This window comes from Beta vulgaris, chromosome 5 (assembly GCF_026745355.1).
Source record: "Beta vulgaris subsp. vulgaris cultivar EL10 chromosome 5, EL10.2, whole genome shotgun sequence".
In the NCBI taxonomy this organism is placed as follows: Eukaryota; Viridiplantae; Streptophyta; class Magnoliopsida; order Caryophyllales; family Amaranthaceae; genus Beta; species Beta vulgaris.
The window spans coordinates 48,469,494-48,483,269 of record NC_079206.1 but is presented as its reverse complement, the minus strand read 5'-3'; positions in this window follow the sequence as shown (position 1 = coordinate 48,483,269).

Below are 13,776 nucleotides of genomic sequence, written 5' to 3'. Positions count from 1 at the left end.
ATTTATCTTGCTAAGTGTTTCCATTACATATATGCTACTTATTATTTCTTCATATTGAAATTAAAGTCAAGATACTCAAAAGGGGGTGAATAAAGTATGAACAACACAATGGTTTTCATTTTTTAAATTTCACTTTATCACTAAGATTAGTCTGCAAGATATAGGATAGAAGGCCCAAAAAGGTTTGGAACTTGATTGGATGAACAGATTAAAAACGAATTAGAAGTTAACGAGATTCAACAAAATTGAACAATGTTCAATTCAAGAGAAAAGAAAAAAGAAAAAAAGAGGCAACTAATTACTTCAATTGAAAAAAACAATATAAAACCTCTAAAAGTCTCTATCATAACTTAAAACAAAGAGAGAGACTAAAAAGAATAAGAACGCTCTTCCTATCCTCTTCATTCTTCAGCAATTCACAAAATTATTGTCAGGGTTTTTTCTCCCCTTTTTTATTTTTAGACGTGCTTGGTTTTATTTCTTTGTAATCTCTTGCTTTTTTTCATTTTGTTGGATAACTTTTATTTTTCTTTAATCTTGCTAATTTAATATTACTGGTTATTGGGTAACAGTTAGAATAAAATTATCATCACCCTTATAAAAATAGATTTTTTTTATATATATTTTATATATTATACTAGGTTTTTAGGCTTACTGTCATGATCTATAGAAGAGATTATCAAAATAAATTTTCAAATAAATTGAAACTATATATAATTATGCAATAAATTTAACCTTGACAACTATTTGGCATGCATATCATTCATATAAGGCTAGTGGACCACAAAAAAGAGTGTATAAATTAAAAGAAAAGGAGAGAGTATTACTAAGGCAAGCATATTGCTTCTCAGAATCGTTATTATTATGCTTACAACATATGCTTGAATATCTCCTCGGAAAAAAATAATATATGCTTGAACATAATGTAAAACTATGAGCTGTGATAGTCGTAAATATGTTCGATGTCGCACGGTACACTCCATTTCGTACCCAAAAATATATATAATAATTCAATGAAACTCAAACAATTTCCAAATGATATTGATGCTAGCTAGAATGATACTCGCTTTGTATTATTTAAGTTTTACTCAAAAATATAGTCATCTGGCGTGTTCTTTAATTTGTTCCAATTATTATTTTATAGATATTCAATTGTTATAATTTTTATTGATATATAATGAAAGATATTAAAGATCAACGAAATAAGTACCACTTATTAGAGGTTTGGGTATTAATAGAATCTTTTTTCAGTTTTAAAACATTTTTTTTGGTACAAAAATGCATTTGTTTTTGGTACTCATCTAAGAGCAATTTGGTACCTATTCGATACCGATCGATATTACACATGTATAAATGGAGGATCTTCTAAAACTATAATCAATCCGACTTGCGTGGACCCGGTTCACACTAAAAATAGTGTATGTGGACCAGGTCCAGGCATGTGACCCGTTATATCACTTTAACATACACTATATCATTTTAACATACATTATATCATTATAACATACATACACTATATCACTTCAACACACCCTATATCACTTTAACATACACTATATCACTTTAACATACACTATATCATTGTAACACACACTATATCATTTGAACACACACTATATCACTTTAACATACACTATATCACTTTAACATACACTATATCATTGTAACACACACTATATCATTTTAACACACACTATATCACCTTAACATACACTATATCATTTTAACATACACTATATCATTATAACATACATTATATCACTTTAACATACACTATATCACTGTAACATACACTATATCATTTTAATATACACTATATCATTTTAACATACACTATATCATTTTAACATACACTATATCACTGTAACATACACTATATCATTTTAATATACACTATATTATTTTAACATACACTATATCATTTTAACATACACTATATCATATCAATATACACTATCATAAACTCACGTGATATGGATCGGGTGCACACTAATTAGTGTGCACCGGATTCATATTAGTTTTTTTAAACTATAATCACATCGCACATAAACCAACCACAATATAATAATAGAAAATTCTAGGAAACAATACCTATTAGAATCCACTTTATGAAATCAACTACCTAATAAGTAATAAGTTTGTGTAAAGAAAACTACATATTCGCTTAAAAAAACTACATATTATCAAGTTTTCTTTTGACGCCCTCAAATAAAACCATTCATAAATTCCATCAAGTATCCTAAATGACCTTTCTAAAGGACCTATTATATGAGTTATTTTTTTGATGAGATGGTCAAATCTTTTAATAGAAGGTGGTTTTTTTTTATTTTCCCATCTCTTCTCGTGTTTGGATCGTCTAGAGTTCTAAAACAACTCTACAATATAGAGCTTGACTAATATCAACCATTAAATAAAAAATCAATGGCTCATATATTATTTTTCCAAAATCCCTCTTATTTTTTCCCATCAAAATTCACCTCTTAATTTTCCCCTTTCCACAAATATGTGGCCTTGATTTTAAAATATATGGTTAATATATATACAACTCTACCTGGTAGAGTTTTATTAAAAATTCTAGAGAATTCGAACTCCCTCCCTCCCAATGAAGGCTAGGATTTTTCCAAGAAATGCTGCAAAGTGTTGCTGACATGGAAGATAGTGGCTATGTATTAGATAAGATCACATCGAACATGGTCCTCTTGTCGTATGGTTTGCACAATGAACTGTCCCACATGGTTCTGTGGATGCAAAAGGTTAAAGGCTTAAGCGTTGGATTTTCAATTAGAGCATATAATTCTGCTGTAAACTCATGTCCAACTGTTATGTCGTTGTTGCAAGATCTCAAAAAAGTACTTGTTTCACTGGAAGAACTTCTTGTAGAGTTGAAAGGTGATGAAGCCTTATTGATACAAGAATTAGTTGAATCGCTGTCTCTAGATGAGATAATAACATGGAGCCCTTTAGAGTCTAAGCTAGATTTGCATGAAATGCACCTAAGGGCTAAACATAGTAGTGTAAATTTATATTCAGTGGAATTTACTTGTGGGGAATATAAATTATGGAAGTCTATGCCTCTATGGATTAGGCAAACATAGTAGTGTTAGAGGTGAATCGCCGGTGAAAGCCTTGGTTAGAGAGATAATGCATCGTACGGAAAGTCCTATGAGAGTTTTTTCTTCTTTTTTTTTTAGCGACAAGAACAAACAGACAAAAGTTAACTACTAATCTTACCCTGCCTAGCAGCTACCGCTAACTTATGAGCTGGAAGAACTTCTATTCTACTTACTTTCCTAAATATACATTGGTCGAATTTCCTTTGCATGGTTCGGATGTCATGGATTAGAGAAGCGATTTCAAAATCTTGAGCTTTACTGCCTATATTTTGGATTAAGTTCTTGGAGTCCGAGAGAATCTGAATTTTCCGAAGTCCTTTCCTTAGAGCCTCACCAAGTCCTTCGTATAGAGCGTACGCTTCCGCTTGGAGCGAAGACGAGGCTATAATCATTTTATTACCCTCAAAAACAGTCGTTCCTTGCAACGACACGGACCATCCAATGCCTGCCCGGGGGTGACTTCCTTTCTTCTTTTTCCACGCTCCATCTACTACCATGACTTACCAATCCAAGTGGCTAAACTCCACTGATTGAAGCAAAACTGCCGGGTTTCCCGTACAAGATTTGGATGAATTTGAGGTCGCTTCCCTCGTCTTTTTACCCTCCTCACACTCCTTAAGTAGACCTTCCTTTCTCCGAAGTATAAATGTTGGGTCCTCGTGAAGATTTCTGAAAACTATGTTATTCCTGTGGATCCAAATAGCCCAGAGGGTGGCTATAAATTCCTTGACTCGATACGATTGAGTTCCATCTTCCTTCCAGAATAGCTTAAGGAAATTTTGTACCCAATCCCTCATAGGGATATTTCTGCTCGACGAAGTGTTAATGCCCAAAAAGGAGGACGACCACACCCACGAAGAGATGGGGCAGTCTCTAAACAGGTGATTCTCATCTTCCTTATCTAACATGCACAAATAACAGTTCTCTTGAACAGGGATATTTCTTTTTAGCAGATTGGAGTTAAGTGCAAGAGCTTTTTGAATAAACCGCCAGACAAACAGTTTCCACTTGGGGATAATGTCCGAAGCCCAAAATTTACTCCAAAATCTTCTGTCATTTGAGTCAGATTCAATTCGCCCCTTTGTCGCAGATAGAAGGCGTACACATCCTTGACCCTCAAATATCCTACTTTCGATTCACTTCACACATACCGATCATTAAAACTTTCCTTTGGGATATGTATGGAGAAAATTCTGAACGAAGTAGCCGGATCAAAAACACTTCGAATGAGGGATGAATTCCAAGTTTGCTGTTGAGGGTTTATTAAATCATTGACTCTCCTTATCCCGAGAGCTTCCAAATTTATCCCCTATTTGGGCTTAATCGGATCCCCTTTCACCCATTTATCCTCGAAGACGCTTGTGTCGGACCCATTGCCGATTTGCATTGTAAAGCCTTCTGAACAATCTTGTACCGATCTACAGAGACCTCGGAAACCCCAAGATACTCTGCCCAGCTTTTTCTTTCTTAAAACGGCATTCACCGGGGAAGCTTTATATTTGGCATAGTAAAACTGGGAAATCAACGAGTGACTTTCAGTGTGAATTCTGAAAACCTGCTTTGTAAGGAGAGCTTTATTAAACAAATGAACATTTCTGATCCCTAGCCCTCCTCCTCCTTTGGGCAGCTCAATGGAAGCCCTACTTTTCCAGAATATTGGTTTTGACTTCCGGGATCCAGCCCATAAGAATCTTGCGAAAATCGAATTCAATTTATCTGTTGTAGTCTTCGGAAGCAGGAAGACGCTGAGGATATTCAGGCTCAGCATAGATAGGATACCATTAATGAGCAGGATCCGACCTGCTATAGAGAGGGATAAGTGGTGCCAGCTTGAGATCCGTTGCTCTACTTTCTCGACTAAAGGCAGGAATTGTCTCGAGTTTTTCCCGTTCACCTCAATGTTACACCCTAGGTATTTCTCGATCGTCTCCGCTGAAGGAGTACCTATTATCAATCTCATACGCTGACGGCTGTCACAATCTGTATTAGGGCTAAAAATGATGAGGGATTTATGATAGTTAATAACCTCGCCTGATGATAACCTGCTGAACTTGGCAAGGATATTCTTGACACCTTCGCACGCTTCCGGAGTCGCCTTAAAGAAAATCAATGAGTCATATGCAAAGAAAAGATGAGACACAGGAGGTCCTGTTCTAGAAGGGCGGATCCCTTGAAAAATGTTATCACCCATCCCTTTAGATAGAAGTCTAGAAAGAACATCCATAACCAGTATGAAGAGATATGAGGAAAGAGGATCTCCCTGTCTGAGGCCACACGAGGGTTTGAATCTTTTTGATGGTTCTCCGTTTATGAGAAGCGAGTATGAGATGGTGGTGACGCATTGCATGATCCAGTGACGGCAAAGGGGAGGGATTCCCATACAGTCCAGCAGCCATGCTAAAAAATCCCAATCAACCTTGTCGTAGGCTTTAAACATGTCAATCTTCAGAGCTGCAATTGATTGCCTCCCCTTAGTCCGCTGTTTGATACTATTAATTAGCTCATGGGCAATGAGACAATTGTCTGACATGAGTCGACCAGGTACAAACGCATTTTGAAAAGGGGAGACTGTGCTCTTCAGGAGAGGTTTTAGCCTATTAGAGATAATTTTTGAGATGATCTTATAGATCACATTACAAAGGCTAATTGGGCGATATTGTCCTGCTTCCTCAGGCCTATCCGTTTTGGGGATGAGACAAATATTAGTGAAATTCCACTCCTGGAGAAGGAAACCTGTAGAGAAAAAATGGGAAACCGCCTGCCAGATATCTTCTCCCACTACACCCCAATACTTTTGATAGAACACAGCAGGAATACCATCCGGACCAGGGGCTTTAAGGCTACCCACATATCAAAAACCACCCTTTTGACTTCTTCAATCATGACTGGTTTGACAAGGTCAACCTGGTGTTCTGCAGATATCCGAGGAATGAGGTCTTGAATTGAGGATAGTTCTTCCCAAAATTCTTCATTGTGTCTTACTCCTTGATATATGCGAGTAAAATGGTCAGTTAGTTCCTGATGAATGTCATCCTTCTTTGAGATCCAGCTTCCTTCCGCTGTTTTAAGCATCAAAATTTCATTTCTACGTCTACGTCGCTTCGCCTTCCTATAGAACCACTTAGTGTTTGTATCCTCCCACGCTTTCCATTTGCTCTTTGCCCTCTGCTGCCAATATTTGAGCTGAATTTCTAATTTTTCTCTGCTCTCCCTAATAGCATTTACATCTTGTTCCCCGTCAGTGATATTAGGGAATTGAGATTGGGCTTCACCACATTTTCAGCAATCTTCCCATGCAGTATTATTTGAGGCCTTAAACTCCTTGCACCATTTGAATAAACGAAATCTTACTTGGCGACATTTTTGCGCAAATTTGAACATTGGTGATCCCTGAACCTGTTGTTGCCATTGACTAGCTATGATATTCGCAATCTCTTCAAACCCAAGACACCAGGCCTCCATTTTTATTGGTGATTTCCTTCTTACGGTTAATGGTGAAGTAATCATGATGATAGGACTATGATCGGATACTAAGATAGGGAGATTTAACACTGTGGCTTCCGAATAATTATGCATCCAGTTTTTAGTAGCATAAGCTCTATCCAACCTCTCATAAATCCTATCATTGCCCAACCTATTGTTACACCAAGTGAATGACTGTCCCTGAAAGTTCAACTCTGATAGCCCCATGTTGCTTCTCCATAAAGTAAAATCTTCTTTCCCTGGTATGTGATCGGTCCGCCCATTTTTGATTTAGGAACTCTACCTGATTAAAATCTCCCATCACGAGGCTATCAAGTGGGTTTTGATGTAAGCATTGGGTTATTCTTTCCCGACATCGTTCCTTGACTCTATATACGGCGATCCATACAGCAAAATAAGGTTCCATTTATATATATCTTTATCAACTACATCGTTGATAATACAGGCAAAATGATTAGGAGCTGCTACTGACATCTATTTTTACATCATTACACCAAAATAAAGCCAGACCACCTGCGTTATTTATGGGTTCAACGGTGGCTGCACTAGAGAAACCTAAATACATAGCTAACTGGTTAATAGATGATTCATTAGATTTGGTTTCTGACAGAAAAAGGACTTGAGGTGAAAATTTGCGGACCATCCAGTGAAGGAAAGGAATCGTAGGGGAGTCCGCCGTCCTCAATCCCCTACAATTCCATGCCATAATCTTCATGGGGCCTCCGGAGACTGCTTAGGCCCAGTCTCGAGGCCATCATCTCCGAAGAAAGCTCGATACTTGAACTTTTTGAATTTGTGCAAAATCTCCTGCCTTTTATCCGCAACCCACTTGTGCAAATCCAGAGTCACCTCATTGATAAATTCTTCGATCAAAGGCTCAAATTCCTCAAACTTCCTTTTTTTCTCACATAGTAATGCTTGAACCACCACCCTTTTGGGCCTAGGAGGGCGCCCCGTAACTTTCTTAGGCATCCCACCGGAACCCGGCAGATCTGGCTTCAAACTCGCATCACTCACAACTTGGGCCTCGGCCTTCTTTCCAGAAAAAAGCTTAATATTCTCCTTGGGCCTCTTAACATTACTAACCAGAGTAACCTGAATATCACCCTCCTCATTCTGAACTTTCATAGAAGATGACTTGGGTTTAGCTTCCACATTAGTTTTTGCATCCAGCTTAACATCAATCTTTATACCCGAATTAGTCTGAGGCACATCATCACAGCAGATGACAGGAACATCCACCAACTCCTCTTTACTTTTTGGAGCAACCTCCAACATCTCAGAAATTTCATCAAACTTACGCTTACCTTGCTCTTTCTCCTCTACAACTGGACTAATCATTTGTTGTGCTTGAGGATTCGACCACATAGGAAAAATTCGAAGGTCGGCAAACTCAGTTGTGGGAAGGCCCGCCACTACCGAATGAAATGAACTCGAGGAGCCCGTCTGAAGAGAAGAATGTGACCCCGGAATTTGAAGAGGGGTTTGAGGAGAGAGAGATGAGCTTTGTCCTTGCAGAAAATTTTGCAAGTCTCCCCAATCAAGAGGGCCACTTATAGAGTAATGCTCAAAGATTGGGTCCCCTCGAAAAAAGGCATCATCAGGATTAAAAAAAGATGAGCTACTGTTCGGTCCAAGAGAATGACTCCAAGAGTTGAAAGGGTCGATGTTGGTGACGTGGGTTGGAAAAGCATCTTGTGGAAGAAAGTCATTGTACTCTTCGAAAGGGACAGGAATATTTATTTGGGGAGAGTTTTGTGTCACAAATCTGATTTGTTGGGGGAGATAAAGGAAACAGGGGTGTTTGGGTTATTGAATTGGATGAGAGAGGGGATGAGGTATTAGATTCCATAATGTCAGCTATTTCACGTGAAGGAAGGGAGGGTGAATGAGTTTTAAATGATGAGAGAGGGAAAGTGCTATTTATGGAATTGATGTTTAAAGGGAGGAAGGATCCGGCTTGGTGGGGTTTCATTGCTAAAAATGGGTTTAAACTATTGATATGGGTTGGGGGAGGTTTAAAAAGATGAGAGAGAAAGGTATTATAATGATTACCTGAGACATGACTGCTATGCGCCGCCTTTTTTAGAGAAGTTGCAGTGAGCTTCAGTTTATTATTTCCATCGTGATATAACCCGCGAAAATTTTTCTTGCTTTGCTTAAATGAGATCCGATTATTTACCTGGATCCTTTTACCTTTTCTTTTTTCCTTCTGCTTGGATTTGCTTGATCGGGCTGGGCTCAATTCCCTTCCGGCCCAGTGGCTGGGCCCTCCCTCTTCAAAATGATTTTGTTGCGGTTGCGAAGCTGAGGGCTGATCAGCTGGGCTGAAATTTGCATTTCTATCTCCCATATTACCCTGAGAAGCATGATTTGAGGACAAATTTTGCATCTCTTCATCACTCATGTGATCTCCAGCATCTCCATCACTATCGTTGTCTGAACTACTACTTGAAGAGAGGATTGGTTGGCGTCGAGGTTCATCCAATTTAACAATGGTAGACATAAATTCAGGAGTATGAGGTAGCCCTATTATTTTATTTGAATATAACGAGGCGTCAGGACTACCAAACCTCATTGGATCTCCTGGGTTACACACTTCGGACATTACTTTCTCGATTGCTTCCTTGGCCCTCTCCCACGATTGGGAGCAGGATGAGCTTTTGTGTCCAATTTTACCGCATCTCTTGCAGAAAACGAATACACCTTCGTACCTAAAGTCAACCCAAATTATACGGCCTTCTTGCACTTCAAGATACATCCCCGGAATCAAAGGTGATTTAGTTTTGATCCAAACCAGGGATCTAAAATGTTTCTTGATCCCTGGAAGCCCTGAGGCCTCATCAAAGTATAAAACCTTTCCTATTCGCGAAAAGACTAAATTCGCCAATGATTTTGAATTAACTATAAGAGTAATACCTTCCAATTTGATCCACATGGCCGACTCGAAGAAATTAAAAGATTTGAAGGAATCAAGGGGTTTCCAGGCTTTGATAATCAAAAGAGCCCCTTTAAAATTCATGGTATCATATAATCCCAAAATATCTGATCTATCTTATAACTCACGGCAATGGAAAAAATATAGTTTGCCCTCCTTCTTCACCTTTATACTTCCTCTAGTGAACCACGAGTCCACCCAATCTTGAATTTGTCTTGACGTAAAATCTCTTTGATCAATAAATTTACCAACTAATACCCGCGAAACATCAATTGAATGGCTAGTGAAATGTTCTATAGGAGTTTTGATCACTGGCCCTTGCTTCCGATGCCATACCACGAAATTTGACGTGGATTGAGTCTCCTCCATTATGACTACTTCAAGAATTTACCTAGACTAGAGAGGATTAAGGGGTTTAAAGCATAATAATTTTATGGTTCTGTCGTAAAATTGGGATTGATTGCCAAAAATTTTTTAGAGATAACTTGGGTAATAAAGGTGTAAGAATTTTCTTCTAGAGAGATAATGAGTTAGAGAGAGAACCTCTCTTTTCTTATGTCCTATGAGAGTTGACCGGAAGAATATTGGTTGTTTTATTGCCAAAGGGAAATTTGTGAAGGATTGGTTGTGCTGACTTATTGACTGGATGATTAGCATTATGAAGTTTTGACCTTTGGTAGTGTCGCTCAGTAAATGTTTTATTCTTCAGAAAATGTATTTGATAAAGCAACGAATGAGATACATTATACATTACTATTTGTCGCGAATCCAAGCTGTCACTCCTTGAAGATGTATGGAGCATTGTTTGTAGACATAGAAAGCATCGTCACAAACACTATTTGGCCTCCCAAGGTAAATTCTAAGCTAGCCTCTAAGTAATCTTGCGGCAATTTCTGAAGCTGTGTGACATAAATATCCATCATGAGGTTGAAGATCGTAAGGGGGCATTTGGTATAAGGGTTTTAGAAAAGGGTAAAGGAATCAACTTACTTGATTTGATTCCCTTACTTTATGTTTGTTTGATCAATTCAATGATTCTCTTTACCCTATCCTTACCCTCAAACTCCTCTACATCCATTCCCCCACCCTACTCCCAAGGTTTCATTTACCCTTTCCTTGACCACTTCCTTGACCGATCCACCGTCACTTACCCAACCACTAATACCAACCAACAGTCAGCCCCGCCACTATAATCACCAGCACCGCCCCACGCCCACTGTCAACTGCCAACATCGGCCCCACGCCAACCACCTGTCGAAGATTCTCCCACACCCGAACACCCACCCCCCAAACTCGAAAACAACACCACCGCACCCGAAAATCCACCCATATTCTCGAAAACCCACCACCACTCCCCGAAAACCAGCCATACTCACAGAACGAACCAACCATGACCCATGAAAACCAACCACCCCAGTAAGTACGCCCACTGTCAACCGCCAACATCGGCCCCACGCCAACCACCTGTCGAAGATTCTCCCACACACGAACACCCACCCCCAAACTCGAAAACAACACCACCGCACCCGAAAATCCACCCATATTCTCGAAACCCACCACCACTCCCCGAAAACCAGCCATACTCACAGAACGAACCAACCATGACCCATGAAAACCAACCACCCCAGTAAGTACGCCCACTGTCAACCGCCAACATCGGCCCCACGCCAACCACCTGTCGAAGATTCTCCCACACCCGAACACCCACCCCCAAACTCGAAAACAATACCACCGCACCCGAAAATCCACCCATATTCTCGAAAACCCACCACCACTCCCCGAAAACCAGCCATACTCACAGAACGAACCAACCATCACCCATGAAAACCAACCACCCCAGTAAGTATGCCCACTGTCAACCGCCAACATCGGCCCCACGCCAACCACCTGTCGAAGATTCTCCCACACCCGAACACCGACCCCCAAACTCGAAAACAACACCACCGCACCCGAAAATCCACCCATATTCTCGAAAACCCACCACCACTCCCCGAAAACCAGCCATACTCATAGAACGAACCAACCATGACCCATGAAAACCAACCACCCCAGTAAGTAGATCCAAGAAATCAAACGAAAAAGTTCCTCCACCTCCACCAAAAGGCCACCCAGCCACCTATAAGCACCACCACATCAGCAGCGAAGGAGAGAGAGGGAGTCGATCAACAGCAAAAGAAGGGAAGGGGGCGGGGCAATGACGTTGAAGGAAGGAGAAGAAGGTGGAGGCAGCGACGCCAAAAGAAGAAGAAGAAGGCAGATGGCAGTGAGGGAGGCGGCGCCGAAAGGAGAGGACAGGTGGTGGGGGAGGCGGCGCCGAAAGAAGGGGTGGGGGTGGCAGCAAAGTGATTTAAGTTTGAAGTAAAAGTGTGGTGGTGGTGGTGGTGGTGGTGGTGGTGGTGGTGGTGGTGGTGGTGGAGGTGGAGGGGTGGTGATATATTAAGGTTTTCCTGTATCTTGAAACAAACAACACATTAAATCTAAGGGTTTGACTTTCCATTCTCCTTGTTTCGCTTTCTTAAACTCTTACCCTTTCTGTGAATCAAACGTCCCCTAAGTAAAGTGCGATTAAGAGAAATTCCTGTATAATTTTCACAAGCTTGTGGAGTAAAGTAGACATAAAGTATATCTCTCACGAAGCCTAACATTTTCATGGGACCACGTTTACTTGCTTCTGGGTTGAGATTTACAGTATTCACCCATATTGTATTTATGTAAAATATATCCTCTGAATAATAAGGTTCTACTCATTATATTTATCAATTCAATCCCCTTATACGGTGTTTGGTATGTGGGATTTGTCGGGAATCGTAATCCCAATTGCGTCAAATCACAAATGTCTTGTTTGTTTTGGGGGTCGTGAGCAAAATGTGGGATGGAGAGGAGATGGGAATTAGGGGAAATTACCTATACTTTTTTTAGATGTACCGATTAAAGTGACATTTTTGTAAATAAAATATCAATTATCTAGTTATAAAGGTTAAATATCTTGTCATTTTTTAAAATAACGATAAGAGATTTGGCACTTATGACTAAATATTATTGACATTTCTTTACGAAAATGCTACATGATTAGTAGATTGTCAATCTCGATGATGTATCAGATTACCCTAGGGAATTAGGAGGGAATTATTCCCGACAATTTTAATGTGATGCTAGCCTTGAGGAGTAACATGTTACCCCCAAATACTACACTGCCAAACATCTGGTTACGTTACTCCCATCTCCATGATGTGGGAATTTAACCAATTTCTTGACTGATATTTAGTGTAAAATGTGCTATATAGTGCTTATTGCATAGTGTAGTATTTGTGTAATTATAGTGCCTTGAGGGATGGAGGTGGGTAAAATGAGAAGGATGTGTCGGTGTATTACTACTTGTATAAGGTTTAGGTGAATAGACTAAAATGAGTATTTTGACATTCATTAGTCATTACCACTACAAGAGAAAAACTAGTAAGATAGTCATAACGACTATATGAACAACAAATTAATAGGGCGTGAATGACTATTATTAATAGGGTTGCTTATCGGTCGAGCCGAGCTTGAGCTGTAGTATGCTCGACTTGTGTTCGTTTAAGTTTATTCGAGCGTGAAGTTTAACGAGCCGATGTTTGTTCGAACTGAGCTTTGACCAAATGTTCAACGAGTCAAGCTCAAACTGTTCACCAACAGGTTTGACTCTTTATCACCCCTAGTTTTTACATGTTTTCTTTGTTTTTCCTTTTTTTAATATCTGAGATTTACATGTTTTCTTTTAGACAATGAAACTATTAACTTATTGTTGTGTATTACTATTTTTCTATATAAAAGTATCAAGTTTGTTCACAAGCACTCGAACCGGGCTTTATCTAGCTCAGCTCTGCTCGTTTAAGTCTCAAGCCAAGTTCGAATCCGATCCGAGCCGAGCCACCACAAGCAAAACTTTGACCGAGCCAATACCTAACTGTTCTCAAACACGTCAAGCTCATTATTATCCCTAGTCATTAACTCAAAGCTGCACAATAATGTATAATTTATTGGTGTATAGAGGGAATGAAGGATGTATCATTACCCCTAATCTTGTAGCCAATATGGTTTACCTGTTTAGTGATTCGTCGGATCAAAGACGTGTTTGAACAATGTTGAATAAGAACGCAAGAGAACAATAATTACCCTTAAAATAAAATGAAATAAAAATTAATACTATTTGTTCTTCTCTTTTTTTTTTTCCTTGTTTTTCCAATTTCGAAATAGGTCCAGTAA